Consider the following 13,741-nt stretch of genomic DNA (forward strand, 5'->3'; position numbering starts at 1 on the left):
TTTGGAGTTTCAGGAAGTGGAAGAGAAGCAGGTGTCTGAGTGCTTGAGAGAGAATATCGTTTTTTTTTGGAGGTCTAGTTGACTTATAAGTTTGAAAGTTTGTGAGTGACTGTAGTGAAGTTTCTGTGAAACGTTTTTGCTATTGTCCCCCATCAGCGTGAGCTGTTTGGGGGATATTGCTTAAAATAACCGGACGGACAACATGGCTTCGACATCAAGAATACAAACGACGACGAGAAAGGACAACAGTGAAATCAGAATGTTAAACGAAGAACTGAAAAAAAGAACATATGAGAAGGAACTGACGGTGAACGTGGAAATAAGTGGAGAAGGGAAAATAACAACGATGGAATTGCTGAGAGGAATAAAGGAAGTTTGCGGAACAATACTGGGATGTCGAATGAAAGACGGGAATAAGTATGAAGTAACAATGTCTCATGTAAATGGAAAAGAAAGACTAATAGACGGGCTAAAGATAAAGAACTGTCAAATCATGGCTAAAGAACTAGGGAACGATGAGCTGGTGGTGTCCTTTTTGAACTTGCCCGCATACATTACGGATGAGGAGATAGAAGAGAAACTAAAAGGCTGGAAGGTGAAGGCGACCACGCCAATCAAGAGGAGGATGTGGCCAGGAACGGACATTGTAGATGGGACAAGATTTTGCAAGGTAAAGTTTACAGACAATGTGCAATCCTTGCCATATTCTACAAAATTTAACACTGTCGAGGGATTTGAATATTTTCGTGTAATCCACAACAATCAAGTGAAGGTATGTAGATTATGTATTCAGCCGGGGCACATACTTAAGGAATGTCCGGAATTCACATGCCACAAATGTAGTGAACAAGGGCATTATGCCAGAGAATGTCGGAACATAGGAAATGTGTGCAAAATGTGTGACAGACCTAAAGTTAGATGTAGCTGTAATAAGGGAGAAAATCACTTACTTTTGCAAACAATGGACCTCACGTCTGAGGAAGAGGGGAGTGTGCCTATGGAGAGGGAGGATGAGAGTGACATGGAGAGTGTGACTCCAGAGACAGTGGCAGATAAGCTTGAAGAGCCTGTAATGTCTCCTGGCAAGCACGAGACGCCGTTTTAGTCTCTGCTGCTGACAAGGTGGAACAGCAGCACATGATGGGTGAAAGACATACACAGGTAGAGATGGTGCAAGGTGCTTCTCAGGTGCCTGAGCCAGCTTTAAGCCTGTGTAAAAATTACACCAAAGAGTGGGCTGGGTCCACTGAAGTCACGGGCACTGTTAAAGCGCACTTTTCAAAAGGCTTCCCCGCCGATCCCCCCAAAAATCCAAATAAAGAGACGGATGATGAAATAGATAGTGAGGATCTTCAGTTGTTTGTAAAAAATAAGAGGTCATTGTCGAAAACCAGGGAGATGATGGGTTTAGGAAAAAAGAAAAAGTAGGATTTTTAAGGACTTGTTTGGCTCTGATTATACTTCTGCACACATTCATAATGATTACAGTCGCATCCCTAAATGGTAACAGTTTGAGAAACATGAGCAAATTTGAGCAGGTATTAGTGTCTGTTAAGGCAGACATGTTGTGTTTTCAAGAGACCAATTGGACAGACTCCAAAATGCAGGAGATTAAGAGTAAATGGTCAGATTAAATTTTTTGTAGTCATGGAGGGGATAAAACATGTGGTGTGGCTATTTTGATAAAAAATGATGTGGTGCAAAATGTAAAAGAAATATATGCTGACAATGATGGCAGACTTATTGTAATTGAATTTGAAGTTCAAAATGTAGTTTTTCGTTTAATTAATGTTTATGCTTCAAACATTGAATCTGAAAGGAGAGAAATGTTTCACAAATTAAAAACACTGTGCTCAGAAAACTGTATACTGATAGGAGATTTTAATGTGAGGTGTAGTAGAATGGATGCCTCTAGTTGTGCTAAATTCAGATATGACTCTTCTAGAAATGCATTATGGAAACTTATGAATGAGGAGAATCTAGTAGATATATGGAGGGCTGAAAATCCAAACAGAAGAGTATTCTCTAGAAGGCAGGTGGTTCTAAAGGAATTAAAACAAAGCAGAATTGATTTATGTCTAGCAAAACAAGAATTGGTGCAGAATGTTAAGAAGGTGTCATATACCTTTACAGCATATAGTGATCATGCAGTAATGTCATTTCAAATGGGTTTTGGTGTGGAGAGGAGAGGGGGAGGTGTCTGGTGTTTAAATGCCAGTCTGTTAAAGGAGGAAGGATATAGAAATGAAATTGTTGAATGTATTAATGATGAAATGTCTAATGTACTGTTAAAAGAGAATGTGTGTTTATGGTGGGAGGAAGTGAAAGTAAAAAATAGGAGTATTAGGTACGCAAAAAATCATAACCGTTTAGATAAGCAGAAAGAAATAATGCTTAGGAATAGGATGTTGCATGAACTTGAAAAGGCTGATACGGATCCAGACTATGATGTTGTGAATTATTTGAAAATCCATGCAGAGCTGGGTCGTTATGAAAAAAATAAATGTTTGGGTGCTATTGTTAGGAGCAGGGCACAGTACGCTTTGGAGGGAGAGAAATGTACATCCTTTTTTTGGGGTCTGGAAAAAAGAAAACAAACTAAGAGTTACATTGTAGAGTTGGAAGATGAAAGAGGTGTAAAGGTAAACGATTTTGTTGGGATCTTAGAGACAGTTGAAACCTTTTACAGAAATCTTTACAAAAAGAATGATGTAGATAAAGTGTGTGTTGTAAAAGTGTTGGATACAATTAGTGCCAAAGTATCGCAGGCAGATAGAATGATGTGTGATCAAGAGATTTCGATTATGGAAATCAAGGAAGCAATTGTTAGCACGCAAGGTAATAAAAGTCCGGGTTTGGATGGTTTAACAAATGAGTTCTATAAAGTCTTTGTAGATATTTTGGCACCCATTTTAGTGAGGGTGTTTCATTATATGGAAGAGAATAAGGAAATCCCTGAGTCTATGTCAACTGGAATGTTAACGATCTTATTCAAAAATAGGGGCAGTAGATTAAAGTTAGAAAATTATAGGCCTATTAGCCTTCTAAATTCGGATTATAAGATACTGACTAAAGTGTTAGCGAATAGGATGAAAAAGGTGATTGGGAGCATTATTGAATCAACACAAGCCTACGGCATACCTGGAAGAGATATTGCAGATGTAATTTGTACAATTAGGGATGTTGTTAATCAAATGAAAAATGAAGGTGGTATAGTTTTAAGTTTGGACTTTAACAAAGCTTTCGATAGAGTGGAGCACAGCTTTTTATTACAGACTTTGGAGAGGTTTGGGTTTGGGCCAAAGTTTGTATCTTGGATCAACCTGTTGTATAGTGGGGCTAAAAGTTGTGTTAAATGTAACGGAGTGTTAACAGATACTTTCCCTGTGGAGAGGTCAGTAAGGCAGGGCTGTCCTTTGTCAGCTCTGCTGTACAGTGTTTCTACAGAACCGTTAGCTACATTGATAAATAGTAATAAAGAAGTAAGGGGTGTTGGAATCCCAGGTGGTGGTGTCAGTGTTGTACATCAGTACGCTGATGACACTACTTGTACTGTGAAGGATATAGAAAGTATTGGAAGCATTATGGGGATCATAGATATATATGGCAAGGCATCGGGTGCTAAAGTTAATATAGAGAAGACTGAAATAATGTTTGTTGGGGATATCAATGTAAACGGGTGTGAGATTCCATTCAAGAGCGCAAAGGATTTTATTAAAGTGCTGGGAGTAAACATTGGTGTAAAGGAGAAAGAGGCAAAAGATATAACTTGGACTGGGATCCTTAATAAAGTCAAGCTAACGTTGAATTTCTGGAAAAATAGAAAACTAAAGTTACAAGGGAAAGTAATTGTTGCAAATGCTTTGGTATTATCCAAATTTGTGTATGTTTTGGGAGTCCTGGACATGCCGGAGTGGGTCCTAAATGAATTGAATAATGTGGTGTCAAATTTTATATGGGATGGTAAAGGAGTGAGAATATCTCAGAAAACATTGATTGCTGACTATGTGGATGGAGGTTTAAAACTTGTAGATTTAGATGTCAAAAGAAAAGCTATTAGGATAAAAACAGTAAAGAAATATTTGTATGACAGTGAAGATTATGGCTGGAAACACTTCTTTAGAGTCTACTTAGAGGAGAGTGGTGGTTGTGAGGATAATGGTTTATTGATGGGGCTTAAAAGGGCAATGTTTGAAAAGGTACCAGATTTTTATAAAGAGGTGCTAAATGCATGGGCAGAGTTGTTGCCTAATGTATATTATGAATGTGGACATATTGACCTGATTATGAATCAACCTATATTTCTGAATGAGAAAATCAAGAACAAAGAAAAAGTTTTGTATAATAAAGTATTTATGAGTGCAGGTCTACGGCAAATAAAAGATTATACATATGAGGTAATTCCATTGTTTTTACCTGGGGAAGCTATTTTTGACATAATCAATGAATGGGATGAAGAGGTGGGAAGGGGAACAGTGAATAATATGTATGACAAGATAAAGAATAGTATACCAAGAGCATGGGTTGATTTAATAAATAGTGAAGTTGAAAGAGAAGATTTATTTGTATTTCCTAATTTGTTCATTGGTAGCAGTAAGAAGAAAGTACATTTATCTAGTATACCAGTGAAAAGATTGTATAGAATAATGGTAGGAAAAGTGTGTAGAAGGCCGGCTGCTGAGAAATTTTGGAAAGTAGTTTTTCCGGAATTGGATGAAAAAAAGATATGGGGAAATTTAAATGTAAAATATAATAGTAAGGAGTGTGAAAATAATGATTTCAAACTAAGACATAATAGAATATTTACAAAGGTGGTGCTAAAGAAAATTAATTGTGAGATAGAAAGGGAATGCGACGTATGTGGACGTTTCCCGGAAACTCTTATGCATTTGTTTATAGAATGTGAGGATTTAAAATATTTTTTTTGTAAAGTTAAGGAAATGTTATGTAGAAACTGGGGGGGAGATTTCGTGAAAAAGTATGCGTGGGAGGAACTTTTGTTATTTGGAGTGTCTGGTAAATGTGAGGGTGCTAATGTGTGTTTGTTGAATATGGTTTTGAGTTTTGTGAGGTATGCTATTTTTTGTAGGAGGAATTATGTTTCTTTTGACAGAAAGAGGGTTCAGGTGTGGAGTATCTTTATAGCACTGTTCAGTAAACACATAGATATGTTGTTTAATTATGGGATGGAACATTTTGATGAGTCTTTTGTTGAAGGGAGTGGGTTAATTTCACGAGAGGAGAGTGGAGGTATCACTTATAATTTTTGAAAGCACTGTTTTGATATTTTCTTTGTTGATAATTTGATAGGGGGTGAATTGTTCACCTGCCTCTGTTAGTCTAGTGTCTTCTGTATTGTTCTCTGTGGATTGTACTGTAAACAGTAGATTGTACTGTAAATATTGTAAACAAACATTTTTGATAATAAAAAAAAAAAAAAAAAAAAAAAAAATCACGTTTGCTTCACACGCGAAAGGTCCCTGGTTCGAAACCGGGCGGAAACAACACTCATTGACACATTGTGATTTACCGTAGTGGTAACAGAAAATTTCATGAATTCTTTATTTTGGAAATTCGAATACGTGCCCTGAATATCTGTAAAATTCGGTTTACTTCTTGCAGGAAAATCAAGCAGAAGTTTCTGTAGTGTAGTGGTTATCACGTTCGCTTTACACGCGAAAGGTCCTCGGTTCGAAACCGGGCGGAAACAGTGCTCTTTGACACCTGCAGTAGGTACAGAACTTTTAAAAGAGAATAGTTATTTTCATAAATGCCTAAATTTGGAAATTTCAACATGTGCCATGAATATCTGTAAAATTCGGTTTACTCCTTGCAGCGGAATGTAGCAGCAGTGTCTGTAGTGTAGTGGTTATCACGTTCGCTTTACACGTGAAAGGTCCTCAGTTTGAAACCGGGAGGAAACAGTGCTCTTTGACATGTGCAGTAGGTACTGTACTATTAACAGAGAATAGTTATTTTCATAAATGCCTAATTTTGGAAATTTGAACACGTGCCATGAATATCTGTAAACTTCGGTTTACTCCTTGCAGATAATTGTTGAAGCAGTTTCTGTAGTGTAGCGGTTATCACGTTTGCTTAACACGCGAAAGGTCCTCGGTTCGAAACCGGGCGGAAACAGTGCTCTTTGACAAGTGCAGTAGGTACTGTACTTTCAACAAAGAATTGTTATTTTATTGAATTCTGTTTTTTGGAAATTCGAATACGTGCCATGAATATCTGTAAAATTCGGTTTATTCCTCGCAGCTAAATGTAGCAGCAGTTTCTGTAGTGTAGTGGTTATCACGTTTGCTTCACACGCGAAAGGTCCCTGGTTCGAAACCGGGCGGAAACAACGCTCATTGACACATTCTGATTTACCGTAGTGGTAACAGAAAATTTCATGAATTCTTTATTTTGGAAATTCGAATACGTGCCATGAATATTTTTAAAATTCGGTTTACTCCTTGCAGAAAAATCAAGCAGCAGTTTCTGTAGTGTAGTGGTTATCACGTTAGCTTTACACGTGAAAGGTCCTCAGTTTGAAACTGGGAGGAAACAGTGCTCTTTGACACGTGCAGTAGGTACTGTACTATTAACAGAGAATAGTTATTTTCATAAATGCCTACTTTTGGAAATTTGAACACGTGCCATGAATATCTGTAAAATTCGGTTTACTTCTTGCAGGAAAATCAAGCAGCAGTTTCTGTAGTGTAGTTGTTATCGCGTTCGCTTTACACGCGAAAGGTCCTCGGTTCGAAACCGGGCGGAAACAGTGCTCTTTGACAAGTGCAGTAGGTACTGTACTTTCAACAAAGAATTGTTATTTTCATGAATTCTGTATTTTGGAAATTCGAATACGTGCCATGAATATTTTTAAAATTCGGTTTACTCCTTGCAGCTAATTGTAGCAGTAGTTTCTGTGGTCTAGTGGTTATCACGATTGCTTCACACGCGAAAGGTCCCTGGTTCGAAACCGGGCGGAAACAACGCTCATTGACACATTCTGAAGTACCATAGTGGTAACAGAAAATTTCATGAATTCTTTATTTTGGAAATTCGAATACGTGCCATGAATATTTTTAAAATTCGGTTTACTCCTTGCAGAAAAATCAAGCAGCAGTTTCTGTAGTGTAGTGGTTATCACGTTCTCTTTACACGTGAAAGGTCCTCAGTTTGAAACTGGGAGGAAACAGTGCTCTTTGACACGTGCAGTAGGTACTGTACTATTAACAGAGAATAGTTATTTTCATAAATGCCTAATTTTGGAAATTTGAACGCGTGCCATGAATATCTGTAAAATTCGGTTTACTCCTTGCAGATAATTGTTGCAGAAGTTTCTGTAGTGTAGTGGTTATCACGTTCGCTTAACACGCGAAAGGTCCTCGGTTCGAAACCGGGCGGAAACAGAGCTCTTTGACACGTGCAGTAGGTACTGTACTTTCAACAAAGAATTGTTATTTTATTGAATTCTGTTTTTTGGAAATTCGAATACGTGCCATGAATATCTGTAAAATTCGGTTTATTCCTCGCAGCTAAATGTAGCAGCAGTTTCTGTAGTGTAGTGGTTATCACGTTTGCTTCACACGCGAAAGGTCCCTGGTTCGAAACCGGGCGGAAACAACGCTCATTGACACATTCTGATTTACCGTAGTGGTAACAGAAAATTTCATGAATTCTTTATTTTGGAAATTCGAATACGTGCCATGAATATTTTTAAAATTCGGTTTACTCCTTGCAGAAAAATCAAGCAGCAGTTTCTGTAGTGTAGTGGTTATCACGTTAGCTTTACACGTGAAAGGTCCTCAGTTTGAAACTGGGAGGAAACAGTGCTCTTTGACACGTGCAGTAGGTACTGTACTATTAACAGAGAATAGTTATTTTCATAAATGCCTACTTTTGGAAATTTGAACACGTGCCATGAATATCTGTAAAATTCGGTTTACTTCTTGCAGGAAAATCAAGCAGCAGTTTCTGTAGTGTAGTTGTTATCGCGTTCGCTTTACACGCGAAAGGTCCTCGGTTCGAAACCGGGCGGAAACAGTGCTCTTTGACAAGTGCAGTAGGTACTGTACTTTCAACAAAGAATTGTTATTTTCATGAATTCTGTATTTTGGAAATTCGAATACGTGCCATGAATATTTTTAAAATTCGGTTTACTCCTTGCAGCTAATTGTAGCAGTAGTTTCTGTGGTCTAGTGGTTATCACGATTGCTTCACACGCGAAAGGTCCCTGGTTCGAAACCGGGCGGAAACAACACTCATTGACACATTCTGAAGTACCATAGTGGTAACAGAAAATTTCATGAATTCTTTATTTTGGAAATTCGAATACGTGCCATGAATATTTTTAAAATTCGGTTTACTCCTTGCAGAAAAATCAAGCAGCAGTTTCTGTAGTGTAGTGGTTATCACGTTCTCTTTACACGTGAAAGGTCCTCAGTTTGAACCTGGGAGGAAACAGTGCTCTTTGACACGTGCAGTAGGTACTGTACTATTAACAGAGAATAGTTATTTTCATAAATGCCTAATTTTGGAAATTTGAACGCGTGCCATGAATATCTGTAAAATTCGGTTTACTCCTTGCAGATAATTGTTGCAGAAGTTTCTGTAGTGTAGTGGTTATCACGTTCGCTTAACACGCGAAAGGTCCTCGGTTCGAAACCGGGCGGAAACAGAGCTCTTTGACACGTGCAGTAGGTACTGTACTTTCAACAAAGAATTGTTATTTTCATGAATTCTGTATTTTGGAAATTCGAATACGTGCCATGAATATCTGTAAAATTCGGTTTACTCCTCGCAGCTAAATGTAGCAGCAGTTTCTGTAGTGTAGTGGTTATCACGTTTGCTTCACACGCGAAAGGTCCCTGGTTCGAAACCGGGCGGAAACAACACTCATTGACACATTGTGATTTACCGTAGTGGTAACAGAAAATTTCATGAATTCTTTATTTTGGAAATTCGAATACGTGCCCTGAATATCTGTAAAATTCGGTTTACTTCTTGCAGGAACATCAAGCAGAAGTTTCTGTAGTGTAGTGGTTATCACGTTCGCTTAACAAGCGAAAGGTCCTCGGTTCGAAACCGGGCGGAAACAGTGCTCTTTGACACCTGCAGTAGGTACTCTACTATTAACAGAGAATAGTTATTTTCATAAATGCCTAATTTTGGAAATTTGAACACGTGCCATGAATATCTGTAAAATTCGGTTTACTCCTTGCAGATAATTGTTGCAGAAGTTTCTGTAGTGTAGTGGTTATCACGTTCGCTTAACACGCGAAAGGTCCTCGGTTCAAAACCGGGCGGAAACAGAGCTCTTTGACACATGCAGTAGGTACAGTACTTTTAAAAGAGAATAGTTATTTTCATAAATGCCTAAATTTGGAAATTTCAACACGTGCCATGAATATCTGAATAATTCGGTTTACTCCTTGCAGCTAAATGTAGCAGCAGTTTCTGTAGTGTAGTGGTTATCACGTTAGCTTTACACGTGAAAGGTCCTCAGTTTGAAACCAGGAGGAAACACTGCTCTTTGACATGTGCAGTAGGTACTGTACTATTAACAGAGAATAGTTATTTTCATAAATGCCTACTTTTGGAAATTTGAACACGTGCCCTGAATATCTGTAAAATTCTGTTTACTTCTTGCAGGAAAATCAAGCAGCAGTTTCTGTAGTGTAGTGGTTATCGCGTTCGCTTTACACGCGAAAGGTCCTCGGTTCGAAACCGGGCGGAAACAGTGCTCTTTGACAAGTGCAGTAGGTACTCTACTATTAACAGAGAATAGTTTTTTTCATAAATGCCTAATTTTGGAAATTTGATCACGTGCCATGAATATCTGTAAAATTCGGTTTACTCCTTGCAGATAATTGTTGCAGAAGTTTCTGTAGTGTAGTGGTTATCAGGTTCGCTTAACACGCGAAAGGTCCTCGGTTCGAAACCGGGCGGAAACAGAGCTCTTTGACACGTGCAGTAGGTACTGTACTTTCAACAAAGAATTGTTATTTTCATGAATTCTGTATTTTGGAAATTCGAATACGTGCCATGAATATCTGTAAAATTCGGTTTACTCCTCGCAGCTAAATGTAGCAGCAGTTTCTGTAGTGTAGTGGTTATCACTTTTGCTTCACACGCGAAAGGTCCCTGGTTCGAAACCGGGCGGAAACAACGCTCATTGACACATTCTGAAGTACCATAGTGGTAACAAAAAATTTCATGAATTCTTTATTTTGGAAATTCGAATACGTGCCCTGAATATCTGTAAAATTCGGTTTACTTCTTGCAGGAAAATCAAGCAGCAGTTTCTATAGTGTAGTGGATATCACGTTCGCTTTACACGCGAAAGGTCCTTGGTTCGAAACCGGGCTGAAACAGTGCTCTTAAACACGTGCAGTAGGTACAGTACTTTTAAAAGAGAATAGTTATTTTCATAAATTCCTAAATTTGGAAATTTCAACACGTGCCATGAATATCTGTAAAATTCGGTTTACTCCTTGAAGATAATTGTTGAAGCAGTTTCTGTAGTGTAGTGGTTATCACGTTCGCTTTACACGCCCCTTTTTGGAGTTTCAGGAAGTGGAAGAGAAGCAGGTGTCTGAGTGCTTGAGAGAGAATATCGTTTTTTTTTGGAGGTCTAGTTGACTTATAAGTTTGAAAGTTTGTGAGTGACTGTAGTGAAGTTTCTGTGAAACGTTTTTGCTATTGTCCCCCATCAGCGTGAGCTGTTTGGGGGATATTGCTTAAAATAACCGGACGGACAACATGGCTTCGACATCAAGAATACAAACGACGACGAGAAAGGACAACAGTGAAATCAGAATGTTAAACGAAGAACTGAAAAAAAGAACATATGAGAAGGAACTGACGGTGAACGTGGAAATAAGTGGAGAAGGGAAAATAACAACGATGGAATTGCTGAGAGGAATAAAGGAAGTTTGCGGAACAATACTGGGATGTCGAATGAAAGACGGGAATAAGTATGAAGTAACAATGTCTCATGTAAATGGAAAAGAAAGACTAATAGACGGGCTAAAGATAAAGAACTGTCAAATCATGGCTAAAGAACTAGGGAACGATGAGCTGGTGGTGTCCTTTTTGAACTTGCCCGCATACATTACGGATGAGGAGATAGAAGAGAAACTAAAAGGCTGGAAGGTGAAGGCGACCACGCCAATCAAGAGGAGGATGTGGCCAGGAACGGACATTGTAGATGGGACAAGATTTTGCAAGGTAAAGTTTACAGACAATGTGCAATCCTTGCCATATTCTACAAAATTTAACACTGTCGAGGGATTTGAATATTTTCGTGTAATCCACGACAATCAAGTGAAGGTATGTAGATTATGTATTCAGCCGGGGCACATACTTAAGGAATGTCCGGAATTCACATGCCACAAATGTAGTGAACAAGGGCATTATGCCAGAGAATGTCGGAACATAGGAAATGTGTGCAAAATGTGTGACAGACCTAAAGTTAGATGTAGCTGTAATAAGGGAGAAAATCACTTACTTTTGCAAACAATGGACCTCACGTCTGAGGAAGAGGGGAGTGTGCCTATGGAGAGGGAGGATGAGAGTGACATGGAGAGTGTGACTCCAGAGACAGTGGCAGATAAGCTTGAAGAGCCTGTAATGTCTCCTGGCAAAGCACGAGACGCCGTTTTAGTCTCTGCTGCTGACAAGGTGGAACAGCAGCACATGATGGGTGAAAGACATACACAGGTAGAGATGGTGCAAGGTGCTTCTCAGGTGCCTGAGCCAGCTTTAAGCCTGTGTAAAAATTACACCAAAGAGTGGGCTGGGTCCACTGAAGTCACGGGCACTGTTAAAGCGCACTTTTCAAAAGGCTTCCCCGCCGATCCCCCCAAAAATCCAAATAAAGAGACGGATGATGAAATAGATAGTGAGGATCTTCAGTTGTTTGTAAAAAATAAGAGGTCATTGTCGAAAACCAGGGAGATGATGGGTTTTGGAAAAAAGAAAAAGTAGGATTTTTAAGGACTTGTTTGGCTCTGATTATACTTCTGCACACATTCATAATGATTACAGTCGCATCCCTAAATGGTAACAGTTTGAGAAACATGAGCAAATTTGAGCAGGTATTAGTGTCTGTTAAGGCAGACATGTTGTGTTTTCAAGAGACCAATTGGACAGACTCCAAAATGCAGGAGATTAAGAGTAAATGGTCAGATTAAATTTTTTGTAGTCATGGAGGGGATAAAACATGTGGTGTGGCTATTTTGATAAAAAAAATGATGTGGTGCAAAATGTAAAAGAAATATATGCTGACAATGATGGCAGACTTATTGTAATTGAATTTGAAGTTCAAAATGTAGTTTTTCGTTTAATTAATGTTTATGCTTCAAACATTGAATCTGAAAGGAGAGAAATGTTTCACAAATTAAAAACACTGTGCTCAGAAAACTGTATACTGATAGGAGATTTTAATGTGAGGTGTAGTAGAATGGATGCCTCTAGTTGTGCTAAATTCAGATATGACTCTTCTAGAAATGCATTATGGAAACTTATGAATGAGGAGAATCTAGTAGATATATGGAGGGCTGAAAATCCAAACAGAAGAGTATTCTCTAGAAGGCAGGTGGTTCTAAAGGAATTAAAACAAAGCAGAATTGATTTATGTCTAGCAAAACAAGAATTGGTGCAGAATGTTAAGAAGGTGTCATATACCTTTACAGCATATAGTGATCATGCAGTAATGTCATTTCAAATGGGTTTTGGTGTGGAGAGGAGAGGGGGAGGTGTCTGGTGTTTAAATGCCAGTCTGTTAAAGGAGGAAGGATATAGAAATGAAATTGTTGAATGTATTAATGATGAAATGTCTAATGTACTGTTAAAAGAGAATGTGTGTTTATGGTGGGAGGAAGTGAAAGTAAAAGTAAAAAATAGGAGTATTAGGTACGCAAAAAATCATAACCGTTTAGATAAGCAGAAAGAAATAATGCTTAGGAATAGGATGTTGCATGAACTTGAAAAGGCTGATACGGATCCAGACTATGATGTTGTGAATTATTTGAAAATCCATGCAGAGCTGGGTCGTTATGAAAAAAATAAATGTTTGGGTGCTATTGTTAGGAGCAGGGCACAGTACGCTTTGGAGGGAGAGAAATGTACATCCTTTTTTTGGGGTCTGGAAAAAAGAAAACAAACTAAGAGTTACATTGTAGAGTTGGAAGATGAAAGAGGTGTAAAGGTAAACGATTTTGTTGGGATCTTAGAGACAGTTGAAACCTTTTACAGAAATCTTTACAAAAAGAATGATGTAGATAAAGTGTGTGTTGTAAAAGTGTTGGATACAATTAGTGCCAAAGTATCGCAGGCAGATAGAATGATGTGTGATGAAGAGATTTCGATTATGGAAATCAAGGAAGCAATTGTTAGCACGCAAGGTAATAAAAGTCCGGGTTTGGATGGTTTAACAAATGAGTTCTATAAAGTCTTTGTAGATATTTTGGCACCCATTTTAGTGAGGGTGTTTCATTATATGGAAGAGAATAAGGAAATCCCTGAGTCTATGTCAACTGGAATGTTAACGATCTTATTCAAAAATAGGGGCAGTAGATTAAAGTTAGAAAATTATAGGCCTATTAGCCTTCTAAATTCGGATTATAAGATACTGACTAAAGTGTTAGCGAATAGGATGAAAAAGGTGATTGGGAGTATTATTGAATCAACACAAGCCTACGGCATACCTGGAAGAGATATTGCAGATGTCATTTGTACAATT

At 38.2% G+C, this 13,741-nt stretch overlaps 13 non-coding genes across 13 annotated transcripts; all 13 read left to right on the forward strand.

Moving 5' to 3' along the window:
• The first annotated feature begins 5,637 nt into the window (after positions 1-5,637).
• Positions 5,638-5,710, forward strand: trnav-uac (transfer RNA valine (anticodon UAC)). Its single transcript has one exon. It is a non-coding gene; the product is annotated as a tRNA-Val (tRNA).
• Positions 5,711-6,279: 569 nt separating this feature from the next.
• trnav-cac (transfer RNA valine (anticodon CAC)) lies at positions 6,280-6,352 on the forward strand. Its single transcript has one exon. It is a non-coding gene; the product is annotated as a tRNA-Val (tRNA).
• Positions 6,353-6,699: 347 nt separating this feature from the next.
• trnav-uac (transfer RNA valine (anticodon UAC)) lies at positions 6,700-6,772 on the forward strand. Its single transcript has one exon. It is a non-coding gene; the product is annotated as a tRNA-Val (tRNA).
• Positions 6,773-7,333: 561 nt separating this feature from the next.
• Positions 7,334-7,406, forward strand: trnav-aac (transfer RNA valine (anticodon AAC)). The gene has a single exon. It is a non-coding gene; the product is annotated as a tRNA-Val (tRNA).
• A 141-nt stretch (positions 7,407-7,547) lies between these two features.
• On the forward strand, positions 7,548-7,620 carry trnav-cac (transfer RNA valine (anticodon CAC)). Its single transcript has one exon. It is a non-coding gene; the product is annotated as a tRNA-Val (tRNA).
• A 347-nt stretch (positions 7,621-7,967) lies between these two features.
• trnav-uac (transfer RNA valine (anticodon UAC)) lies at positions 7,968-8,040 on the forward strand. The gene has a single exon. It is a non-coding gene; the product is annotated as a tRNA-Val (tRNA).
• A 561-nt stretch (positions 8,041-8,601) lies between these two features.
• Positions 8,602-8,674, forward strand: trnav-aac (transfer RNA valine (anticodon AAC)). Its single transcript has one exon. It is a non-coding gene; the product is annotated as a tRNA-Val (tRNA).
• A 141-nt stretch (positions 8,675-8,815) lies between these two features.
• Positions 8,816-8,888, forward strand: trnav-cac (transfer RNA valine (anticodon CAC)). The gene has a single exon. It is a non-coding gene; the product is annotated as a tRNA-Val (tRNA).
• Positions 8,889-9,021: 133 nt separating this feature from the next.
• Positions 9,022-9,094, forward strand: trnav-aac (transfer RNA valine (anticodon AAC)). Its single transcript has one exon. It is a non-coding gene; the product is annotated as a tRNA-Val (tRNA).
• A 141-nt stretch (positions 9,095-9,235) lies between these two features.
• trnav-aac (transfer RNA valine (anticodon AAC)) lies at positions 9,236-9,308 on the forward strand. The gene has a single exon. It is a non-coding gene; the product is annotated as a tRNA-Val (tRNA).
• A 355-nt stretch (positions 9,309-9,663) lies between these two features.
• Positions 9,664-9,736, forward strand: trnav-uac (transfer RNA valine (anticodon UAC)). Its single transcript has one exon. It is a non-coding gene; the product is annotated as a tRNA-Val (tRNA).
• Positions 9,737-10,091: 355 nt separating this feature from the next.
• Positions 10,092-10,164, forward strand: trnav-cac (transfer RNA valine (anticodon CAC)). The gene has a single exon. It is a non-coding gene; the product is annotated as a tRNA-Val (tRNA).
• Positions 10,165-10,297: 133 nt separating this feature from the next.
• Positions 10,298-10,370, forward strand: trnav-uac (transfer RNA valine (anticodon UAC)). The gene has a single exon. It is a non-coding gene; the product is annotated as a tRNA-Val (tRNA).
• The last annotated feature ends 3,371 nt before the right edge of the window (positions 10,371-13,741 follow it).

The sequence above is a fragment of the Salmo salar genome, chromosome 07, assembly GCF_965601325.2.
Source record: "Salmo salar chromosome 07, fSalSal1, whole genome shotgun sequence".
In the NCBI taxonomy this organism is placed as follows: domain Eukaryota; kingdom Metazoa; phylum Chordata; class Actinopteri; order Salmoniformes; family Salmonidae; genus Salmo; species Salmo salar.